This window comes from Natrix helvetica (genome assembly GCF_964273705.1).
Source record: "Natrix helvetica genome assembly, chromosome: 7".
NCBI classification, from domain to species: Eukaryota; Metazoa; Chordata; class Lepidosauria; order Squamata; family Natricidae; genus Natrix; species Natrix helvetica.
Genome location: NC_138558.1, coordinates 3,268,621 through 3,285,595, shown reverse-complemented (window position 1 = coordinate 3,285,595; position 16,975 = coordinate 3,268,621).

Below are 16,975 nucleotides of genomic sequence, written 5' to 3'. Positions count from 1 at the left end.
AGATGATACCTTGCTCAGTTGTAGTAACTGTGAAAGGGATCTTGGAGTCCTAGTGGACAACCATTTAAATAGGAGCCAGCCGTGTGCAGCAGCTGCCAAAAAAGCCAACACAGTTCTAGGCTGCATCAACAGAGGGATAGAATCAAGATCACGTGAAGGGTTAATACCACTTTATAATGCCTTGGTAAGGCCACACTTGGAATATTTGCATTCAGTTTTGGTCGCCACGATGTAGAAAAGATGTGGAGACTCTAGAAAGAGTGCAGAGAAGAGCAACAAAGAGGATTAGGGGACTGGAGGCTAAAACATATGAAGAACGGTTGCAGGAACTGGGTATGTCTAGTTTAATGAAAAGAAGGACTAGGGGAGACATGATAGCATTGTTCCAATATCTCAGGGGTTGCCACAAAGAAGAGGGAGTCAAGCTATTCTCCAAGGCACCTGAGGGTAGAACAAGAAGCAATGGGTGGAAACTAATCAAGGAGAGAAGCAACTTAGAACTGAGGAGAAATTTCCTGACAGTGAGAACAATTAATCAGTGGAACGACTTGCCACCAGAAGTTAGGTAGTCCTCGATTTACAACAGTTCATTTAGTGACCATTCTAAGTTACAACGGCACTGGAAAAAGTGACTTACGACCATGTTCCACACTTACGGCCATTGCAGCATCCCCGTGGTCATGTGATCAGACTTCAAACGCTTGGCGGATGACTCATATGACGGTCGCACTTTCACGGAGTCATGTGATTTCCCTCTTTTGCAACCTTCTGACAAGCCAAGTCAATAGGGAAGCCTGAACAACTGCAGCGGTTCACTTAACAAAGAGTTGGAAGGGACCTTGGAGATCACCTAGTCCAACCCCCTGTCCAAGCAGGAGACCCTACACCGTTTCTGACAGAGGGCAGACCTGTCTCTTCTTGAAAGCCTCCAGGGATGAAGCTCCCACCACTTCTGAATAATAACAGAATAACAGAGTTGGAAGGGACCTTGGAGGTCATCTAGTCCAACCCCCTGTCCAAGCAGGAGACCCTACACCCGTGATGGCGAACCTATGGCACGCGTGCCACAAGTGGCACGCGGAGCCATTTGTCAGGGCACGCAAGGCGCTGCCTTGTCAGCTGGCCAGCGCGCATGCGCGCGCTGGCCAGCTGAGTTCACCTTTTTAAAAGCTATTTTTCGCCTTCCCCAGGCTCCAGAGGCTTTATAGGAGCCTGGGGAGGGCGAAAAGAGCCTCCCCCGCCCCCTCGGAGGCTTCAGGGACCGTCCCTGAAGCCTTCGGAGCGCTTAAAACGACCCTCCGAGCAACCCGGAAGTCACTTCCGGTTTGCTCGGAGGGTCGTTTTAAGCGCTCCGAAGGCTTCAGGGAAGCCTCCGGACCGTCCCTGAAGCCTCCGGAGGGCCTCCGGGGGGGTCGGGGGAGGCTCTTTTCGCCCTCCCCAGGCTCCTATAAAGCCCCTGGAGCCGGGGAAGGGCGAAAAAAATGTAAAAATGGGGGGTCGCGCGTTGCATTATGGGTGCGGCACGCCCGCACTCGACACCCTTCCGCTCCCCCCACTTGTGGCACGCGAGCCAAAAAAGGTTCGCCATCACTGCCCTACACCATTTCTGACAGAGGGCAGCCCAGTCTCTTCTTGAAAGCCTCCAGGGATGAAGCTCCCACCACTTCTGAATAATAACAGAATAACAGAGTTGGAAGGGACCTTGGAGGTCATCTAGTCCAACCCCCTGTCCAAGTCTTGAAAGCTTCCAGGGATGAAGCTCCCACCACTTCGCTGGCCTAGAAAGGTCATCAAACGGGGCATAACTCACCGAACAAAATGTCCCACTTAGCAACAGAACATTTTGGGCTCTGTGGCAGTCGTATGCCTTAGGACTTCCTGCATAGGCTTTCCTGCCTGAGCAGTGGGGTTGGGCTAGAAGACCTCCAAGGTCCCTTCCAACTCTGTTATTCCGCAGATACCTTCAAACCAGATACTATCTGGTTAAAACTAGCCGTTCCTAGTCCTATCATTTTCGCTCTCTGCCGCCAGGAAGCCAGCAAACATCTCGAGATGATGGATGGCTGCTTACATTTCATACGTCTTCCTATTCATAAGCGCGGACGGACGGATGACACCTGGAGGAGCAGAAGGGCCTCTTGACTCCTCCAGAGCGTCACCAAAGCCACCTGGTGAGTGGGGAAGGTCCCCCTCCCCCCTTTGTTTGAACTAAAGCTTTGCTGGAAGGATTGATGGCAACCCCGGGGCTTCTTGAAAGAGGCCCCTTCCTGGGAGGAGGCAGGTGGGCATGCTGCGGAGGCAAAGGCGGGAGGCAAGTGAGGAGCCTTAGGTAAGGAGCTACCTGGGTAGAGGAGATTCACCTCTTTCCGCCCATCAGGGTGTAATGAGTTAGGGTAGAGCTGGAAGGGACCTTGCAGGTGGAATGAATGAAAGAGAAGAATTAGAATTATTAGAATTAGAATTATTAGAATTAGAATTATTAGAATTAGAACTAGAATTAGAATTAGAGAGGAGGGGAGAAGGGAATGGAATGGAATTGGGAAGGGAGGGGATGAAGAGAAGAGAATTAAGGATAAGATAGGGGAGGGGAGAGAAAATAGAATAGAATAAGAATAAGAATAAGAATAAGAATAAGAATAAGAATAAGAATAAGAATAAGAATGGAGTGGAGGGGAGTGGAATAGGGGAGGGGATGAGGAGAAGAGGAGAGAATTTAGGATAAGATAGGATAAGCTAAGGTACGGGATGAGAGGAGAGGAGAGAGAATAGAACAGAATAGAACAGAATAATGGAAATAGAGTAGAGCAGAGCAGAGCAGAGTAGAGAAGAGAAGAGAAGAAAAGAGAAGGGGAGGGGAGGGACCTTGGAGGTCTTCTAGTCCAACCTCCTGCTCAAGCAGGAGACCCTAGGCCATTTCACCCCAGGGGCTGGTCCACTGGTCCAGTCTCTGTGGTCCTTAAAAACCTCCACTGACGGAACCCCCATCATTTCCCAAAGTAATTTGTTTCACCGCTTCATTGTCTTCATTCCCTCTCCGTTTCTCCTCCGTTCCAGGCTGCTTCTCCCCTGGAGTGGTTTCCCCCACCCGGGGGCTTCTCCTCCTCCTCCTCCTGCCTTCTGCTGTTGTGAAGACATTGCAATTTTGTCCAGGGGGAAAAGGTCGAAGGGAGGGAGCCGGTTCCCAAAGGGACACGTGGATGTGAGGTCCTTGTAGTTGGCCCACTCCACCGGTTGACTCCAGGACCTTGAAGGTTGTCCCATCCCCATCCTGCCCTCTGCAACTTTCCCAGAACTCCTGGAGTTTGGGGGCTTTGAGAAGAAGAAAAAAGAGAAAATCACGGAGGTTTTCCTTCCAGATTCGAACCTTCTCTGGAAACGCGGCCAGATTTAAGGCCCAGCTGGAGCCTTTCAGAGCTTAGCTGCACAAGGCTGAGATAAGAGCAGCTCCCTCATCTGCAGCGGCTTTCGGCTTTCTCTCCGCTCCAAACTCCGGGACTTCTCAGGCGACTGACAGGCTCCCAGAATTAGGGGGGGGGGGGGGAAGGGATGTTTTAGGAATTGTTCATAGCATTCATTCAGACCTTCCTTCTCTCCCTCCCTCCCTCCCTTCTTCCCTTCCTCTCTATTTCTCCCTCCTCTCCTTCCTTCCCTTCCTCCCGCTTCCTTCCTTTATTCGTTTTCATTCATTATTCCCTCCCTCCCTTCCCTACTTCTTCCTTCCTTTCTTTCTTCCTTCCTTTCATTCACTCATTCATTCTTCCCTCCCCCTTCCTTCCTTCCTACTCTTCCTCCCTCCCTCCCTCCGTTGCTTCCCTCCTTCTTCCTTCCCTCCTTCCCTCCCTCCTTCCCTCTTCCTCCCTCCCTCCCTTCTTCAACTTACAACGACTATTCTTCAGACTCTTCTAAAGACATCCGTCATAACTTCAAAAGGTGGCTAAGTGACCCATTGCAAACCGAGGACTATCTGTAGAGAACCGTTGGAATCAGTTGATCTATTTGCCTATACAGGAAGTCCTCAACTTCCAACCATTCTTTTAGTGGCCATTTGAAGTGAAACAAGTGACTTATGGCCCGTTTCCAAACTTAAACCAACCTTGCAGTAGCCCCAACAGTCCTGTGATCGAAATTCAGGTACCCTCACCAGCGTCCCATAAGCAAAAGTCCATTGGGGAAGTCAAATTAACCCAAGGACCACACGATCCACTTAACAACTGCAGTGATTCACTTACCAACCGTGGCCAAAAAAAAAAGAAGTCACCAAAAGGGGACAAGACTCACTCCACACCTGCCTTGCTTAGCGAGGGAAATTTCGGGCTCAGTTGTGGTCGTAAGTCAAGGACTACCGAGGGGATTCAAAGGAGGTTTTGGACTTGGTCTCCTTTATGGCTACGCGGGGATTCTAGGCTGGTTCCTCTTTTAACTCCGCCCCCAGTGGCCCCAGTGGGAATACCACCATAGTTTCAAAGCGGTTTTGTGGGACCAGATTTTGATCAAGGAGTTTTCAAAGCAGCACAAAGAAAATGGGCCTCTCCCCACCCCGTTTTCAGAAAAAATGAAGAAAATAAAATAGAAACGGGTCTTCTGTCCTGGGCGGGGAAACGTTGTCGCTTTCTGCCTTCCACAGCCAGGCGTTGCGGAATTCACCGGCCGCCAAATGAGAAATATAATTAAGGCCAGGAAATGCAAAAAAGGATAAATTCTGTGAGCTGCTTAATGTATGCAAATGAAGCCCGGCTTAATCTGCGGGGTTGAAAGATTTGGGAGGGGGAGGTTTGGGTGGTTTCCCTCCCCCAGGGGAGACGAGGAAGCTCAACTAAGCGTTCTTTCTCCAACATGACAACTTGAAGGCAGATGGACTACAATTCCCAGAATTCCCCAGCCAGCATATTTGGAGGCGGGGAAGGGGTGTTGAATGGCTCCTGTGATTCTGAATTTTCTTTAATGGCTTCCTTCCTTCCTTACCTCCTCCCTCCCTCCCTCCTTACTCACTCACTCACTCCTTACCTTCCTCTCACTTCCTTCCTTTGTCCCTTCCTTCCTTCTTTTCTTACTTCCTCCCTCCTTACTCACTCACTCACTCCTTACCTTCCTCTCACTTCTTTCCTTTGTCCCTTCCTTCCTTCTTTACTTTCTTCCTCCCTCCCTCTTACTCACTCACTCACTCCTTCCTTTCTTCCTTTCTTCCTCCCTCCCTCCTTACTCACTCACTCCCTCCTTATCTTCCTCTTACTTACTTACTTTGTCCCTTCCTTCCTTCTTTTCTTTCTTTCTCCTTCACTCACTCACTCACACACTCACTCCTTATCTCCTTCCTTCCTTCCTCTCTCCCTCTACTACCCTCCCTCTCTTGCTCCTTTCTTTCCTTCCTCCCTTCTTCCTCCCTTCCACTCTCTCTCTTTCCTACATTCCAGCTTTTCTCTTTCTTTCTCCTTTTCTTTCTTTCCATTCTCTTTTTTTTCTTTCTTTCCTTTCTCTTTCCTTCCTTCTTTCTCTTTGTTTCTTTTTTCTTTCTCTTTTTCTTTCTTTTTCTTTCTCTTTCTTTCCTTTCTCTCTTTTTCTTTTTTCTTTCCTTTTTCTTTCTTTCTTTCTTTCTTTCTTTCTTTCTTTCTCTCTTTCTCTCTCTTTTTTTCTTTCTTTCTTTCCTTTCTCTCTCTCTTCCTTCTTCCTCTTTTTTCTTTCTTTTTTCTTTCTCTTTTTACCCTTTCTTTCTTTCCTTCTCTTTCTCTCACTCTCTCTCTCTTCCAATGCCCACTTGAAAATCAACATGAGCCATTACTTTCCCGAAGCAAACACTGAGCCACTGATTGCTCCTTAAAAATCGGGGGGGCGGGGGGGGGCAGCATGAACAACCTGTTCAAACGGGGGGCACAATTTGCTCTGAGACTTTTATACATCTCTCCTGGCCTTCGCATCCCTGGCTGGCCACTCACAATGAAACACAACCGAACCCTGTGGTGTTAATGCAAGATTGCATAATCCCTAATTTGTGCATTTAAGCCAACGTTAAGCCTTTAGGTGGCCCATGTGGTTGACGAAAACCACCCATAATGACTCTTTCCTTTGAGCGTTCAGTCCGAGGGCAGTTTGATCACCAAGGGGTGTCCTGTCCGTTATCAAAAGGGTTTCAGCCTTCCTTCAATTAACTCCCACCTCTACTCAGTACTGCTTCATGTTGTTGTCGTTGTTTTGTTCTGTTTTGTTTGTTTTACTTTATTTTTTTCCAGGAACCACATCTAGACAAGACCACTAGATTTGAAAGTCTGGACTTGGGCAATCTAGAACTATGTCGCCTACGGTCCGATCTAAGCGTAGTAGACAAAATCGTCTACTACAACGTCCTACCCGTCAAAGGCTCCTTCGGCTTCAAACTCAACAATACTCGGGCAAACCATAGACAAACTTAAGGAAAATTTGCTCCAAACTCGATTGCAGAAAATACGACTTCATCAACAGAGCAGTCAATGCCTGGAATGCTCTACCTGACTCTCTTGTTACATCCTCAAACCCCTCCCCATAGCTTCAACCTTAAATTGTCCACCGTGGACCTCACCCCATTCCTAAGAGGTCCGTAAAGGGGGCGTGCATAAGCCCACCAGCATGCCTAACGTCTCTGTCTTACAGTCCCCATCTATTCGTCCCCATTTCTTGTGTATATATTTATTCCTGCTTATACTTATATGTATATGTTGTATTCAGATTTATACTTGGTTTCTCCTACATGCTTGACAAACCAAATAAAATATAAAATAAAAAATTAAATAAATGTACAGGTAATCAAACAGAAATCAATCAATCAATCAATCAGAATAGAGCTGGGACCTTGGAGGTCTTCTAGTCCAACCCCCTGCTCAGGCAGGAAACCCTACACCACTTCAGACAAATGGTTATCCAATCTCATCGTAAAGACTTCCAGTGTTGGGGCATTCACAACTTCTGGAGGCAATTTCTGTTCCACTGATCAATTGTTCTAACTGGCAGGAAATTTCTCCTCAGTTCTAGGTTGCTTCTCTCCTTGATTAGTTTCCACCCATTGCTTCTTGTCCTGCCCTCAGGTGCCTTGGAGAAGAGGTTCTCCAAAGTGGCCCCTCAAACAGGGGCCCAAAACAGACTTTGCTCATGCCAAGGTCAATATTTACGGCCAAAGAGTGGGGAAACAAGACGCACTAGATGCATAAAGACACTCGTAAAAAGATAATTGTTGAGTGGTGGAACATTTGGAAATCTGTGAGTCATGGAGTCAAGTGGTATCACTTCTTAGGACATCCAGATAGATCATTGTTTCTCAAACTTAGAAACGTTAAGATGGCTGGACTTCAATACTCATAATTCCCCAGTCAGACATGCTGACTGGGGGGTTCTGGGAGTTGAAGTCCACCCCTCTTAAAGCATTCTGGCTGGGGGGGTTCTGGGACCTGAGGTCCACCCCTCTTAAAGCATTCTGGCTGGGGGGTTCTGGGAGTTGAAGTCCACCCCTCTTAAAGCATTCTGGCTGGGGGATTCTGGGACTTGAAGTCCACCCCTCTTAAAGCATTCTGGCTGGGGAATTCTGGGACTTGAAGTCCACCCCTCTTAAAGCATTCTGGCTGGGGGGTTCTGGGAGTTGAAGAGCTGCGCTTTTGCAGGGGGAAAAAAAGAAAAGGGGGGGGAATGAAATCCGATGCACAGAGAAGGTCCGTTTGAATAGGGAGCAAGGCAAACCTTTCCAAAGGGAGGAATTAATGAGCAGGCAAGCCATCCGGTAATTAATTGATAAATAACGTTGCCGCGAGTCTTCTAAAGAAAAGAAGGCCAAGGGGAATTTATCTCGCCCGAAGCAGAGGTGCAAATTCTCCCGCCTTCCACCTTGCAGATAAGAGCACAAAGCTGCCATCCCTCGACTTTGAAGCTGAAGAGGTATCAGTGGTCCAAGAGGCAGGAGGGAAAACACAAGAGGAAGGCGCAGGAGGGGAGGGCAGCAACACACAGAGACCTGTGCAAAATGTGCACACATTGTTTGTGCACGCGCGCACGCACGCACACACACACACACACACACACACACCATGGGCTCCTGAAAAGAACACGCCTGCGGAGCATTTCACGCCGGCGGTGCTGTTAATGGAGTTGTAAGCGTCAAAACATTGGGGCAGTATTATAAAGTTATAACTGGCATGAAGAGTGAGACAGAGAGAGAGAGAGAGAGAAGGAGATACTGAGAGAGAGTGAGAGAAAGAGAAAAGAGAGATGAGAGAGAGAGAAAAGAGAGAGAAGTGAGAGAGAGAGATGAGAGAAAGAGAGAGATAAGAGAGGGAGGGAGGGAGACACATGCACAGAGAGAAAGACAGAGAGACAAAGACAGAGAAAGGTAGAAAGAGATACTGAGAGCGAGAGACAGACAGAGAGAGAGAGAGAGAGGTACTGAGAGAGAGATGAGAGAGAGAGAAAGAGAAAAGAGAGAGAGAGATGAGAGAAAGAGAGAGACAGACAGTGACAGAGGGATAGAGAGAGATATACTGAGAGAGAGATGAGAGAGAGAGAAAGAAGAGAGAGATGAGAGAGGGAGGGAGGGAGAGAGAGAAAGATACTGAGAGAGAGAGATGAAAGAGAAAGAGAAGAGATGAGAAAGATGAGAGAAAGAGAGAGAGAGATACTGAGAGAGAGGAGAGAGAGGAGAGAAAGAGAAAAGAGAGAGAGATGAGAGAAAGAGATGAGAGAATGAGAGAGACAGAGAGAGACAGAGAGAGAGATACTGAGAGAGAGGAGAGAGAGAGAGAAAAGAGAGAGATGAGAGAAAGAGATGAGAGAACAAGAGAGAGAGAGATACTGAGAGAGAGGAGAGAAAGAGAAAAGAGAGAGATGAGAGAAAGATGAGAGAACGAGAGACAGACAGAGAGACAGAGAGATAGAGAGAGAGATACTGAGAGAGAGATGAGAGAGAAAAAGAAAAGAGAGATATGAGAGAAAGAGGGAGAGATACTGAGAGGGGAGAGAGAGAGAAAGAGAAAAGAGAGATGAGAGAAAGAGATAGGAGAACAAGAGAGAGAGAGACACACACAGAGAGAGAGACTAAGAGAGGAGAGAGAGAAAGAGAACAGAGAGAGATGAGAGAAAGAGATGAGAGAACAAGAGAGAGAGAGAGAGATACTGATAGAGAGAGAGAGAGAGAAAGAGAAAAGAGAGAGATGAGAGAAAGATGAGAGAACGAGAGACAGACAGAGAGATAGAGAGGGATACTGAGAGAGAGATGAGAGAGAGAGAGAAAAGAGAGAGAGAGATGAGAGAAAGAGATGAGAGAACGAGCGAGCGAGAGAGAAAGAGATACTGAGAGAGAGATGAGAGAGAGAGGGAGAGAGAGAGATGCCAAGGGCTTTAAGATGTAATGATGGATGTTTCAAGCAAGGGGCAAAGGAACCTAAACCTCCACCCAGAAAAGGAAAAATTTAAGAACTGGGACTCAGGATTCCTCTGCCAAACTAAATGTGTCTGTCATCTCTGCCTTTGTTAACAGAATGAAAAGGGGACCATGGAGATCTTCTAGTCCAACCCCCTGCTCTGGCAGGGAACGCGATACCATTTCAGACAAGTGATTGTCCAATCTGTTCTTTAAAAGCCTCCAGTGATGGAGGCTTAATTCTCCTCACTGTCAGGAAATTCTTCCTTAGTTCTAGGTTGCTTCTCTCCTTGATTAGTTTCCACCCATTGCTTCTTGTTCTACCCTCAGGTGCCTTGGAGAATAGCTTGACTCCCTCTTCTTTGGGGCAACATATTTTCAATAGTCTTAGGAACCGAGACACCAGTTTTATGGTTGGGGGGGGGGGTCACCACAACACGAGGAACTGTATTAAAGGGCCGGGGCATTTGGGAAGGTTGAGAACTCCGATTCCAGAGTCTCCGCATCTTTTTTTATAGGGTGGCCACCAAAACTGCTTGAAGTCCTCCAGGTGTGGCCCGGCAAGGCCTTATAAAGTCATATTTTAATATGTCAATAAATATTTTAAAACGTGAATATCAATAAGAACGGGCATTGCAATTGTGTTCATTGACAGGCAGACGTTTTCCGACATTCTCCCACCAATTTTTAATGGGACGCAACCTTCCACACCTGCCAGATGTTCCTTAGGACCTTCTACATCTGGCAGATGTTCTCCATCGACAGGTTGCCGTCCCTGCAGAGTTCTGGCCCTGGGCTGTAGAAGTCCGGAAGCCGAGCGGTGCTGGCGTAAAAATGCAGGCTACACCAGCGGAATTGTAATGTCCAAATGGTGAAATGTAACACCGGCAGAAGAGAAGATTCGTAGCTCAGGGTTGAAATGCAGGGTCCTTGGTGGTCCCTGAGCTTGGTGGCTTTCTTGCAGGCGTTTCATGACCCAACTAGGTAACGTCATCAGGGCTAGAAGGGAGTGAGGTTTGTGGAGAGGAAGGGGGAGAGGAGGAGAGGAGGGGGAAAGCAGGAGGAGGAGGACTGTGGGGTCCTTGGTGCTCTCTGATCTTGGTGGTTTTCATGCAGATGTTTCATGACCCAACTAGGGAACATCATCAGTGCTAGAAAGGAGTGGGGTTTGCAGAGAGGAAGAGGAGGAGGAAGAGGAAGAGGAAAATAAGAAGAAGAATGAGAAGAAGAGAAGAAGAAAAGGAGGAGGAGGAGAGGAAAAGGAGGAGGAGGTGGAGGAGGAGGAGGAGGAGGAGGAGGAGGAGGAGAGGAGAGAAGGAAGGAGGAGGAGGGAAAGGAGGAGGAGGACTGTGGGGTCCTTGGTGCTCTCTGATCTTGGTGGTTTTCTTGCAGGTGTTTCATGACCCAACTAGGGAACATCATCAGTCCTAGAAGGGAGTGGGGCTTGTGGAGAGGAAGGGGGGGAGGAGGAGGAGAGGAGAGAAGGAGGGGGAAGGAGGGAAAGGAGGAGGAGGACTGTGGGGTCCTTGGTGCTCTCTGATCTTGGTGGTTTTCTTGCAGACGTTTCATGACCCAACTAGGGAACATCATCAGTGTTAGAAGGGAGTGGGGCTTGTGGAGAGGAAGGGGGGGAGGAGGAGGAGAGGAGAGAAGGAGGGGGAAGGAGGGAAAGGAGGAGGAGGACTGTGGGGTCCTTGGGGCTCTCTGAGCTTGGTGGTTTTCTTGCAGACGTTTCATGACCCAACTAGGGAACATCATCAATGTTAGAAGGGAGTGGGGCTTGCGGAGAGGAAGTGGGGGAGGAGGAGGAGAGGAGAGAAGGAGGGGGAAGGAGGGAAAGGAGGAGGAGGACTGTGGGGTCCTTGGGGCTCTCTGAGCTTGGTGGTTTTCTTGCAGACGTTTCATGACCCAACTAGGGAACATCATCAGTGTTAAAAGGGAGTGGGGCTTGTGGAGAGGAAGGGAGGAGGAGGAGGAGGGGAGGGGGAAAGCAGGAGGAGGAGGACTGTGGGGTCCTTGGGGCTCTCTGATCTTGGTGGTTTTCTTGCAGACGTTTCATGACCCAACTAGGGAATGTCATCAGTGTTAGAAGGGAGTGGGGCTTGTGGAGAGGAAGGGGGGGAGGAGGAGGAGAGGAGAGAAGGAGGGGGAAGGAGGGAAAGGAGGAGGAGGACTGTGGGGTCCTTGGTGCTTTCTGATCTTGGTGGTTTTCTTGCAGACGTTTCATGACCCAACTAGGGAACATCATCAGTGTTAGAAGGGAGTGGGGCTTGCGGAGAGGAAGTGGGGGAGGAGGAGGAGAGGAGAGAAGGAGGGGGAAGGAGGGAAAGGAGGAGGAGGACTGTGGGGTCCTTGGTGCTTTCTGATCTTGGTGGTTTTCTTGCAGACGTTTCATGACCTAACTAGGGAACATCATCAGTGTTAAAAGGGAGTGGGGCTTGTGGAGAGGAAGGGGGGGAGGAGGAGGAGAGGAGAGAAGGAGGGGGAAGGAGGGAAAGGAGGAGGAGGACTGTGGGGTCCTTGGTGCTTTCTGATCTTGGTGGTTTTCTTGCAGACGTTTCATGACCCAACTAGGGAACATCATCAGTGTTAGAAGGGAGTGGGGCTTGCGGAGAGGAAGTGGGGGAGGAGGAGGAGAGGAGAGAAGGAGGGGGAAGGAGGGAAAGGAGGAGGAGGACTGTGGGGTCCTTGGTGCTTTCTGATCTTGGTGGTTTTCTTGCAGACGTTTCATGACCCAACTAGGGAACATCATCAGTGTTAAAAGGGAGTGGGGCTTGTGGAGAGGAAGGGGGGGAGGAGGAGGAGAGGAGAGAAGGAGGGGGAAGGAGGGAAAGGAGGAGGAGGACTGTGGGGTCCTTGGTGCTTTCTGATCTTGGTGGTTTTCTTGCAGACGTTTCATGACCCAACTAGGGAACATCATCAGTGTTAGAAGGGAGTGGGGCTTGCGGAGAGGAAGTGGGGGAGGAGGAGGAGAGGAGAGAAGGAGGGGGAAGGAGGGAAAGGAGGAGGAGGACTGTGGGGTCCTTGGTGCTTTCTGATCTTGGTGGTTTTCTTGCAGACGTTTCATGACCCAACTAGGGAACATCATCAGTGTTAAAAGGGAGTGGGGCTTGTGGAGAGGAAGGGGGGGGAGGAAAGGAGGAGAGGAGAAGGAATGGGAGGAGGAGGACGGAGGGAAGGAGAGGGAGAGGGAGAGGGAGAGGGAGAGGGAGAGGGAGGGGGAGAGGGAGAGGAGCAGGAGGAGGAGGACTGTGGGGTCCTTGGTGTTCTCTTGAGCTTCATGGTTTCCTTGCAGATGTTTCATGACCCAACTAGGGAACGTCATCAGTGCTAGAAGGGAGTGGGGCTTGTGGAGAGGAAGGGGGGGAAGGACGATGACAACTGGGATCCTGGTGCTCTCTGAGTTTAGTGGTTTTATTGCAGACATTTCGTTACCAAATTAGGTAACAGCATCAATGCTAGAAGAGGAGGAGGTTTGCAGGGGGGAGGAGGAGGGAGGAGGAAGAAGAAGAGAAGAAGGAGAGGAGGAGGAGAGGAGGAAGAAGGAAGGAGGAAGGGGAGGAGGAGGTGAGAAAGAGCAGGAGGAGGAGGAGGTGAGGAGGAAGGAGGAAGGGGAGAAGAAGGAGAGGAGGAGAAGAGGAGGAGGAGGAGGAGGAGGAGGAGGAGGAGAGGAAGGAGGGAGAGGAGGAGGAGAGGAGGAGGAGGAGAGGAGGAGGAGGAGAGGAGGAGAAGAGGAGGAGGAGAAGGAGAGGAGGAGGAAGAGGAGGAGGAGGAGGAAGAGGAGGAGGAGGAGGAGGAAGAGGAGGAGGAGAGGAGGAGAGGAGGAGAGGAGGAGGAGGAAGAGGAGGTGGTGGAGAGGAGGAGGAGGAGGGAGAGGAGGAGGAGAGGGAGGAGGGAGAGGAGGAGAGGAAGAGGGGGAGGAGGAAGAGGAGAAGGAGGAGGACTGTGGGGTCCTTGTTTCTCTCTGAGCTTGGTGGTTTTCTTGCAGACGTTTCATCACCCAGCTAGGTAACACCATCAGTGCTAAAAGGAACTGGTTTTTTCTCTCTGTTTCTATATCTTGGCCTGTCAATATCGATGGGGCAGTTCTTGCTTATTCCTTGTTGGAACGTTGTTAAGCAGATCCAGCTTCCCCCAGGGACTTCGCTCGCCAGTAGTTTGCAAAAGGGGAACACATGACCCCAGGACCCTATGACCGTCATAAGTACGAGTCTGTTAGATTCGGGCAACGAGAGAACAGACTGCGGACACGTAGTGACTTATCAGCTCTTTATTAGTAGTAGTAGTGATCCAGCTTTCTCTGTGGTCGGAGGGTTCCCCTTTTATAGGAAGTGGGTGCGCCTCTCGACCAATCAGAACGATACCTGTTTCCCGCTGTAGCGACGGACCAGAGAGGAGACTTGCTACGATATATGCTAATATCTAACACCCCTCCCCTCTTAGACGGAGTATTCCGGTTTGTTACATAGTCCTTAAGATAAGTGGGTGTTTGCCTTACACGGGTGGAACGCTGTAGTTCTGGTTGATTAGGAGTGGTTTCAGGATCGGTTGCCTTTTCTGTTTCGCGTTCGGGGATCCGCTGGCTTTCGTCACTTGAGCTATGTTCGGTTCCGCCTTCGACCTGTTGTTCTACCCTGGGCTCACAGGTGTCCTGATTTTCTGTGTTGGTGTCCTGATTTTCTGTGTTGGGATCCTCGGATGGCTGACTTAGTGCTGGCAGGTAGTTTTCGTCTGCAGCCCGTAGGTCGGAGTGTGTCAGGTGACCTCGTAGTTGATCGATGTTCCTTTTCCAATTCCGTCCATCTTCAAGTTCTAGCAAATACGATCGTGGACCCGTGATGCCGATTACCTTTGCCGGCATCCACAAAGTTCCCCCTGCATAGTTGTGGGCGTATACTGAATCCCCTATGCTAAATTTCCGAATTTTGCTTGTAGAGTCTGGGGGCGATGTGGCAGAGTAATTTGGGTGAAGACGGTCCAGGTGAGACCGTAGACGGCGGCCCATGAGCAGTTCAGCGGGGCTCCTACCCGTCGTTGCGCTGGGGGTGATATGCTGAATTAGGAGGTAATGGTCAATGCGTGTTTGCCAATCACCTGGACCCATCCTAGCGAGGGCCTCTTTTGCGGATCGCACCATCCTCTCCGCCTGTCCGTTTGAAGCCGGATGGAATGGCGCAACGAGGGCATGCCGAATTCCCTGACCTGCTAAGTATGTTTCAAATTGCATGGCCGTGAATTGGGGCCCATTATCGGAGACCAGGAGGTCGGGCAGGCCATGGGTGGCGAAAAGTCGCCGTAGAACCTTAATGACTGCCTCTGCCGTGGTTGAAGTCATTAGGACTACTTCTAACCATTTGGAGTATGCATCCACAACTATAAGGAAGGTCTGACCTTGGACTGGCCCTGCGAAATCGATGTGTATTCGCGACCAGGGTGCTTTAGGCTTCTCCCATTCTGTGGCGGGCGCTTCCGGGGGTGCTGGTCTCGATTCTTGGCATGGATCACAAGTGGCCACCCATTCCTCTATTTCTTTGTCCATGTTGGGCCACCAAACGTAACTTCTTGCTAACGCCTTCATTCTCACGATCCCCGGATGCCCCACATGTAATGCTTCTAATACATTCCTACGTAACGCATAAGGAATAACAACTCGATCCCCCCACAATAAACAACCTTGCAACACTGAAAGCTCATCACGTTTCCCCCAAAATAGCTTGAATTCCGGGCCCACGTTTCCTTTCGGCCACCCCCTCCAAACCCAAGTTTGAACTTGCTTTATTATCGTGTCCCTAACAGAGAATCTGGCAACGTCGCAGGAAGAAACCGGTCCTGAGTCCAAACAGTCAATTAACAATACCGGTACCTCGGGAGTGGGGTCTGGCAAGAGATCCGGAAGTGGGCAATGGCTGAGTGCGTCTGCATGTCCTAGAGTGGAGCCCGGTCGATGAATTAACTTGTATGAGTACGCGGCCAGGAAAACAGTCCACCTGGTCATGCGTGGAGAAAGGGAGACTGGTGTGGGGCGGTTTCCCGCCAAAAGTCCCAACAGCGGTTTATGATCTGTAATCAGTTCAAAATCGCGGCCGTAGAGGTATTCGTGGAAACGTTTTACTCCAGCAACGGCAGCTAACGCTTCCCTGTCCATTTGGCTGTAATTCCTCTCGGCTGATGAAAGAGTCCTGGAGTAGAAAGCGATGGGTGCTTCGTTCCCGTTTGGCATCCTGTGGCTCAGGACTGTGCCGACTCCGAATGGGGATGCGTCGCAGGTCAATACCAACGGTAAGGTCTGGCTGTATTGCACTAGCAGTGAGGCGGTGGTGAGCAGGCACTTTACTGCGGCAAAAGCTGCTGCTTCGGATTTTCCCCATTTCCATGTTGCGTTCCTCTGGAGTAGTCGATGTAACGGTTCAGCAACGGTCACCTTCTGTCTCAGAAAAACGCTGTAGAAGTTAAGTAGTCCGAGGAAGGCCTGCAACTCGGTCTGATTTCGTGGTGTGGGGGCGTCCTGGATCGCCTTAATTTTCTTTGAAGTGGGGTGTATTCCCTGACCATCAATTATATATCCCAGGAATTCTACGCTAGGCACGTTAATTTGGCATTTCTCTTTTTTGAGGCGGAGACCCTTCTCTCTGATTCTGGCCAAAACAGTTCTGACTCTTTTTAATAGTTGCTCCTCATTTGCAGCGGACACCAAGATGTCGTCGAAGTATGGGACGACTCCCGGTATCCCTTGCAAAAGCTGTTCCATGACGCTCTGGAACAGACCTGGAGCAATACTCACACCGAATTGTAGCCGGTTGCATTTGAATGCTCCTCTGTGCGTCACTATAGTTTGGGCCTCCGCTGTGGTGCTATCCACGGGCAACTGCTGGTAAGCTTGTGCCATGTCTAATTTGGCAAATATCTTTCCTGGCCCCAACGAGTGCAATAAGTGTTGCACCACTGGCACAGGATATGCGCTTTGTTGTAGTGCGACATTAATTGTGCATTTATAGTCCGCGCAGATGCGGACGGACCCGTCTGGTTTAACTGGGGTCACAATGGGAGTTTCCCAGCGCGCGTGATCCACCGGCTCAAGGATTCCTTGCTCTACTAACTTATCTATTTCTTTATCTATTTTTGGGCGGAGTGCAAAAGGCACTCGTCTCGGTTTAAGTCGGATTGGCGCCACTTTGGGGTCTAAATTGAATGAGATTGGTTTACCCACATACTTACCAAGACCGGGGCTGAACACATCCTCGAACTCCTTAAAAATCTGTTCAGCGCTGCTGTTCTCCACGGCGTTGATCCCGGTGACTTCTAACCCCAAGGCTTCAAACCAATCCAGTCCTAGAAGGTTCTGTAACGGAGCGCTGGCGATGGTCACGGGCAGCTGGGCTACGATGTCCTTGAAACGAATTTGGAATGTGCCTTGGCCCACGATGGGGACTCGGTTCCCCTGGTAGTCTCGTAGCAGGATGTCTGGTGCGCGTAGTTGGCTCTTTTTGAGGCTAGGGATAGCCTTTTTCATGGATGCCCATGAAATGATCGTCAGGGATGATCCTGTGTCAACTTCCAGCTCGCAAGGAGAGCCCTCCAAGAGGACTGTGACTTTCAGCTTTTTAG